This window comes from Ascaphus truei, chromosome 1, assembly GCF_040206685.1.
Source record: "Ascaphus truei isolate aAscTru1 chromosome 1, aAscTru1.hap1, whole genome shotgun sequence".
NCBI lineage: Eukaryota > Metazoa > Chordata > Amphibia > Anura > Ascaphidae > Ascaphus > Ascaphus truei.
In genome coordinates this window covers 363,950,802-363,958,847 of record NC_134483.1, presented here as the reverse complement: position 1 = coordinate 363,958,847, position 8,046 = coordinate 363,950,802, and the positions used below count along the sequence as shown (strand labels likewise).

Genomic DNA, 8,046 nt, shown 5'->3' with positions numbered 1-8,046 from the left:
CAAAGTGTATTAAAATATAATTTAATATAGTTGTAATGTGTTTAACCATTCGGAACCGATGTCCAAACAGGCAGCCCATGCAGACCCATAGGCCCGGCTGCGCAATGCAGCCAGAGGATGCCCAGAGGTGTGAACAGCATTCGGTCAGTGGGGAAAAGTGGAGTACTAGGTCCATAGATCAAAGGCAGTCCTCCGAAATGACACTTGTTCTGCCAGACCTTCTGTAGTGGAGTCTGCCCAATGGGTGACATTGGGATTGCTTTGGGGGTATGTGGCAGGCTTGCGCATGCCCCTTAGCTGTTTCGACTTTCCGGCTGACCCGGCTTTTCTAGCCGGCTCGGCTCCGATTGGTTGCTTGGGAAAATTCCCACGCGCTGATTGGCTGTCCGCTCTGCTTCTAATTTATGAATAAAGCAGAGAATACTATAAGAAGCCCTGAGCCAATCAGATCGGGTGTTCCCCTTGAGTCTGAGCTGAAAGAGCGCGGGCGGGCTTTTCAAAGATGCTTTGTTTGTAATAGCAAAGCAACCGACTCCGATTTCAAGCCTGCAAAGCCTGCCCGCCAGAGACTAAGTCCTGACTTTTGCGCCCAAGTTCTCAGAAACGAACATAGCGGACGCAGCTTGGATTTTATGCCGATTTGAGTTCCAGGAGATTTGGGCTGACTCGCGGTCAGGAGGGACCAAATTCTCAGAAGAGAACATAGCGGTGGCTTATGAATTTAATGCTAATTTGGGTTCCAGGAGATTCCGGGCTAAATCCCAGTCATGGTAAAACTCTCCCAAAGAGTTCCCTGCACATAGGCAAGTCTAGCTTTCAACCCCAGCACCAAAGTAAGTGTGTCTTTTTGTCTGTATTTTGTGTCTCATTGTGTGTAAGCGAGTTTATGCCGAATAAATTACAATTTATTTCTCAACCTTGTGTTGCTCAAGGAATAACCTGGTCTCCCGTGACACAGGCACACTCCTCCTGGGGGGCATTGCATGTCTCCTGCTACTTGCCGGCATCCTCCAAACAGCGGTGTTTTCAGTTGCCATCACCATGACCCACACCTCGGGCGGCGTCACGTGAGGCCCATCCAGCCTCTTCCCCTTCAACTCTTCTTTGGACAATCACACAGAGGCTCCCCAGCCATCCATGAATGATCCCGGTAAAAAGGTGTAAATAACCTGGTCTCCAGTGACCACACCTGTGCGCCATCTCCCCGACAGTGGCCGCAGCCTTAGATTGACAGTTTTACGACAGAGTTAAAATAACTCTACAAAAATGACGTTTAGATTTCTACTCAATATCTAAACGACCTTTTAACTTTCCTTAACTAATACTTACAGTACACACACATTTAGGCGCTCATGGCGTGAGCGTCTTACCCCTAAACCTGAGCAACAAATGAATATCTGTTTTCCAGTACCTGCTAAACCTGACGAGTCTGTAATCATTATATTCCACTCGTGCTATGGATACACACATGTAATTCTTAGCATGTTCCGCAGATGACGGCACATGATATTCTCATTTGTAATAAAGTCCTTCAATGAGGACATAACCTGTGGGTCAACCCTCTCTGGAATGTACCAGAGATTATTCACAAACTGTCAGGTTGCTTTGAGGTTGGTAGAGTCAGCTCTGCTTAATGTTAACGACCCTTAAACCAATACATTTCACTTCTAGTGGGCCTTCCTGGATAGCCCCCTCCCCCCCAATTAAGTTCTGTTTGAAGTGCAGCACCCACCCATGACAAGCCGGGACTTGTCATAAACCCAATACACTGTATTTTCAAATCCAAGTTGTACCTTTTAACCCCTGAAGCACCTGATGGATTAAAATACCTAATATCTCGTGACATTATCATGACAATTACAATTTTAGAAAAAATTGATTTGTTCTTTCTACTTTTCGCTAAATCTTTAGGTTTCATTTTCTAGTCTGAATATGATTTGCAAAATAACATAGTTAGTCACATTGTAGGTACCTGTTTTGACCTCTGAATGGAACTAAACTAAGAAGGCCAGAAATGTTCCCCGTGACAATTCTTTTTCTAATGATTTACAGGTGCCCACTTTAGAAAACAAATATTAATGAGTTTAGATGCTCACAAAACTTCACATTTTTATTAATGACAAAACGTACATTCTGCCAATGTTTTTTGGTGAGACTTATTTGGGCACCTTTGCACTGCAAAGCATAATTAGAATATTCTTAGTATGACAGAATATACCGGTAGTAACGAGAAAATGTAACATTATACGTACTGATTTTTTTATTATGCTTAATTAAAGCACCCATGATATTTTTCATCTTTTGCGAATTTGCTTTTTAGCCTCAGCTAATCTTCTTTTCAGGGGATGACCATTACCTCAAAGAGAAATAATTAAATTGTGCTTCATGTTCAGAGAGGTTTATTGCTGTTTTGGCTACGCTTGGAACCGCAAAAGCTAACAATAGCTCAGGGCTGTCATCACAGAATGTGTTCAAACAGAGCCACAAACGTGGTAAGAAGTTTAATGTCAAATTAAATTGTAATTAAAAGGGAGTTATTCTTAACTTCGTGTAATTTGTAGTATTAGCACTTTCAGACTTCAGTGGAGTCTGACTCATATTACTTTTCCTTAACGTGACATTGGTCCAGAGTCCTCATATTTCACTGATTTGGGTCTTTGCAAGATGACACCTCTGTTAGCCCCTCTCCGGCACACATATTTAACATTACATGCAAATTAGGTTGAAATGATACGGAAATCAACAGTAGCAGTTTACTAATTGATGCTATTTGTTAGCCCTAGATACAATGTGTTATTCTTATAAATACTGTCAGCGAAGTCTAAAACAGCAGGAAAATACTTTCCAACTTAGAAAAACAGTAAATTGTTAGGTCTTTAAATGCAGAACAGCACTCTCACAGGTTAACAAAACTGCAGAAAGTGTGTATGTGTGTGTGCGCGCGCGTGCGTGCGTGTGTGTATGTGTGTATGTGTATACAGTATACTGTTTTTCTTATATGTGTAACGGTGTTTCCCCCACCCAATGGGAAATTCCCCTGTTACCAGGTGTAAGGTGCATGCTACCTGTTGGCTCACAGAATGCTGAGTTGTCCGCTGATGTTTGTGGTGACTGCAGGACAGGCTTCTGAGGTAGATACCCAACATTTACTCCATGACCTCCATCTGCTGTAGGCTCCAGATGTATGCAGACAATCTCCCACAGTAGAAACGGTTTCCTCTCCCCCCAGAAAGATTACACACCAGGTGGGAGGTATAGATAACTGGAACCGGTTTTATTATTCTGCACACACGGTATCAAGACAGTCCCTGCCCAATACAGTCACTGGTCTGGTCTCCAAACTTAGGATGGTCCCTGGACCTTCACTGTGGGTTAATACCCCCCCGCAGCAGTCCCTGCTCTTTCCTGGCCCTCTAGCAGGACCAGGGGAAAAGGTAATCAGTCACTCCCCCTTAGGGAAGAGGACCAGGGCCTGCCAGTGCAAAGCAGCCCTGCATGATACCTTGTCTCTCTCAATGGTAGAGACACTAATTAATTTGGGGTTGCAACTCCCTTAAGTACAGTAGGGGGAAGGTACTAGGTCTGAACCCAGGATTGGGTAGAACACAGATCTAGTCCCACCTCCTCCCCTGTAACTCAAGGAAGCTGCCTGTGTGGGGAAAAGCCATAATTGGTACTGGCACTGCCTGCTCTTACCAGGGCTTGCATGCAAGAGAGGGCAGACTGGTAGCCAAACCAGGCATGGCTACATTCTCCCTCTGGTGGAATCCAATGGTCCCCACTTGGAACTGAAATTTGGTGTACCATCCCTTATCTGGGAACCTGGAACAGAACAAAAATAACAGTGTTTATCAACAGTAGTATGCTCACATGATATACAGTTACCACAGCATACCGACAGAGGTGACATACATATCTCTGTAAAATACAGTACATTACAGTATTCATATGAAACAACCATCATATCACTGCATTAGAAATTACACTGGTTCCTCCCAACATGGAGAACCTATTTACTATCTAATAGTAATGCTGCAGGTCTGGCTTATGGACCAAAGCACTAGTACTATCCAGTACAGTGACTGAAAATACTCTTTTTGGATGTCTTTCCACTCTATCCATGTAAATGGATCTGCCTACTTTCCACACCCCTACAAGATATGCCACCCGGTCTTCTAAGTGGTAGAAACTGCTTTTACTGTGCAATGTTATGTAGACCCTAATGACATCAATCCGTCATTGTTCCCGGTTTTCTTCCACCTCTCTTATCGTAGGTTCTGGAACGTAGGGACACTCGAACCCATGTGACTGTCTATATCGCTGCACCACATGTCTTGTTAAGCCTACGACCTTCGGCATGGCCTGGCAATACCCAGAACACGGGTTCCTGCACTGGTGGCTCGCAGTACCTAAAGATTACACCCTTTGGTTGTAGTATTCCAAAGCGCATCTCATGCTCCCTGCACCTTAGTGTTTCAGCCATCTCCTCGGGACTAAGCTCTCCTTCAGTCCACCTGTGATCTACCAGATCCCCATCCTCTAGAAGAAACCTAGTGCGACACATATATGGGACATACCCCTAGAACCTGGATCTTCCCAAAGTAAGGATTTTACTGGGGCTGCCTTAGTGGACACAGAGCCTGACGTAGTTGTAGACGAGAACGCTGAAGTGTCTGAATTGACCAACATGGCATATTTATTCCCCCAGAGGTTACACTGTCCGTGGTCTCATTCTCCTCTGGGCCAAATTCAAAGTCCCAATCCTGCCAGTCCTGGGATGGAGTTGCTGGTTTCAGACGGCTTTGGCCTCTAAGAAAACGAGGTCACTGTGATGGTGAAGGCCATCAATAAAGGTATTATGCCCGGCTGGTTACCTCTGAACCATATTTGTGGGTTTAAAGTGTCAGCTCTTGGACCCATTGGTTGTACATGAAATGTATGTGATTGTGCAACAATAAAGAATTTATGTGTGTTTGACCTTTCCAGGAGTGCTAACCAGTGGAGATTCACACGCTGAGAGTTTCAAGGGAGGGTTTGCGGAAAAAGTGTTGTCACATTGTGTCTAGGTAGACAGGGCCCGAAGTTGCTGGCCACCCCAAAAATGTATCTGGGAATCAAGTCAGATTCCCAGAGACATATAGGCACAGACCTCTGGTTAAAATCCTCCGTTGAAAACAGTTACGCAACTCACCGCCAAGTTCCCTGCTTCAGCACAGACCAGAAAGGAAAAAGGGGCATAGGGATGTGAGGTGTCCCTGACACAGTCAAGAGGTCCCTAGATTAAGGTACCAGGTCTGAACCCAGAATTGGGCAAAACACAGACCTAGTCCCACCTCCTCCCCTTTCACTCAAGGAATCTGCCTGTGTGGGGAAAACTTTTAATTGGTACTGGCACTGCCTGCTCTTTCCAGGGCTTGTGTGCCAGGGAGGGCAGACTGGTAGCCAAACATACAGTTTGCAGATTCCGCTCATGCCTTGATTTCTCTACTTCTACTATGGGAGTGGGAGGTACTGTATACTGTACATGTTTACATTATGGCAATGTATGTACTGTAAGTTATTGATTTCGTATGACGCCCAGCAATACCACCCCCCACCCCCCCACCCCCACTACACACACACACACACTCACACACACACACACACACACACACACACACACACAGAATAGTTCCTGCTCTCCGGTCTCCTGCTCATTTTTGCGGCACTGTAACTGTGTGCTCAATAAAGCTGTGAGGGAAGGAGGCAGGACACACATATAACGCGTAATGATTAGGGGAGGAGAGGAGTGTAGTGAAGCAAGAGGTTGATCTTGAGCTGCTTGCTTGTGAGGTGGCAGTGCTGGCTTTATACACACACTGTATATACAGACACACACTCCTCTCTGCTCACTCGCTGAGCCCTCCCCCCTTAACCCCTCCCCCTGCTCTCCTCTTCCCTTCACAATCAGCTGCCAGAGAGGCCAGCACTCCGTCCACTTCACAACTACTCTGCCTTACCCAGCTGGGAGGACTTGGCATGGAGACCCCTGGCATGAGGAGCCTTACTATGATCAACTAGAGCTGCCAGGGAACTGGGCTGAGAAAGGGAGCAGCTCTCAGCAGAGGAAGCAGTGAGCAACATAAGAAGGGACTCAGCCTGAGAGGATTTCATCACAGATACGGCAAGGTAGCATGTCATTGCTAATGCAGATATCCCCATCAGCCCCCTAACCCACAGCACACACACCTCTCCCTCTCTGTCTCTGTCTCTCTCTCTCTCTCTCTCTCTGTATCTGTATGATCATTTCAGTTTTTGCTACAGGAACAGACACAGATGACACCCCCTCACCAAATCCCCTCAGGTGTATTGTCAGCACTATGCTGCAGGCCTTGCATGCTGTGTGATAATATCTCAGGTGCCTGTATAAGCCCCCCTTGCTTGGGGTGATGTGGGGTCACCTGTGTTGTCCCTGGTAGTAGGGAGCATGATCAGCACCAGACAGAGGTCTGCAGGTGGATTGTGCTCTGATCTGCAGTGTCAGTAACCCGATCCCCTGCTGTCTTGTGCATGTGGTGTCTATACACTGTCAGAGACGAGTGTGTCTGTTTGTGTCTTTACTGCAGCATGTGATGAAAAGAAAGCAATGGGATCCCGGAAAAACCGCAGTCCCTGAAAATAGGAATTGACCATGAAACGTGTTATGTGAGAGTAGATGTTGTGTTTTTCTTTTTCCCTTTGAGTGACCGAGCCACGCTCCAGCAATCAGAGAATTAGACACAAATTGCTTTGTTCTGTTTGTTTAAAAAGCTGTGGGGTGTAGGGGGCTTAGACAGAAAAGTAACTCACTGAGGGATGCTGTCAGATCCATCTTAGCATCCAGTGGTGTGCTGCATAAAACGTGTATCAGTATGGGCAGGATCCAAGCACAAAGTCATAATGTATGTACAAAGAGCTGAGCTTGTAATTGTCTTCATGCAATCAAGCAGTCTGGAGACGGGTTACCATCATGTACTGTAATATCATTTTTGTGCAGACAATTATTGAGTAAGTGAAACTGCATTTCATGTTTGGCTTCCACCCTCTAAAATGATGATGCTCTAATACACAGCAATTCTGAGTGTGATGCCATAGTTTTTGCTGTATAATCATTCTACTTCTGCTGAAATTATTAAAGCTTCATGACCTCAAAAGTCCACTTATAAGACTACATTTCCTTGCAAATAAAAGTCCAGAGTAGGACTCTCTGGTTGGTCATTATCATGGGATTTACGCCTTGATGACTTTACAAAGGTGTCTGTTTGGTCTACTTGTGCTTTCTTAAGTGAGCTGTACAGATTGGTCAGAATTACGCACGCGTACACATGAAGAAGAGGGCTGTGAAGTTTCAGAAGCTTTGAACACACTTTTTTTATGTCTAGGCAGAAAGCTTGCTGGTCCATTACAACCTATACAAATGTGCACCTGTACCAATATGATTACAAGGACTCTGCACTACTTTCTCCATGGAGAATGAGGTTCAGGAGGTACATTGTATGGACGTTTTCAGGATTAGATGATATGACAGTTGTTCCCCTTAACATAAACTACTGTCTGCCCTTCACCCCATTTTTCACTCTGCAATGTTTCACAGGCCTTTTTATCACCCCCTAAATATTAGTGCAAAAGTACTTTTTTTTTTAATGTTAATCATGCTGCAATATATCTGCGACACGCAGCGTCTATGTATTATTCTTGTATGTCTGCGTTGCTCTGCAATATTAGGAATTTATGGAGAAAGTCAGAGGTTAGGACATTTGTATGTTAGTGCAGGTATGGAAATGGTATGTATTAAGAAATGTGCGGTTTCCGTTACTTTCGGTGAAGTATTTCTGCATTGTTTTCCTCTGTCACCGTTAAAAAGGGTGTAGGACGTGTTTTTTTCATACTGTTATAGGCCCAAAATGGTCAAATTCTATAACAGAATAAATAATATTCATTCTTATGGTGCAAATCACAGATGCTCCATCTGGATACAGATGCCAAACATATTTTGGTGCTAGGAATCACGTTTCTGAAACTTGCTTC

At 44.8% G+C, this 8,046-nt stretch overlaps 1 protein-coding gene across 4 annotated transcripts in view; it reads left to right on the top strand.

Annotated features, from left to right (window-relative positions):
* Window positions 1–5,823: 5,823 nt before the first annotated feature.
* The window catches only part of CCSER1 (coiled-coil serine rich protein 1), an 874,804-nt gene continuing 872,581 nt past the window's right edge, over window positions 5,824–8,046 (top strand). Inside the window, exon 1 of one of the 4 annotated variants that reach the window (XM_075610004.1) lies at window positions 5,824–6,168. The gene's annotated coding sequence lies outside the window, so the exon portion shown is untranslated. The remainder of the gene's footprint in view (window positions 6,169–8,046) is intronic. The other 3 variants (XM_075609996.1, XM_075609982.1, XM_075609990.1) reach the window with 3 other exon arrangements.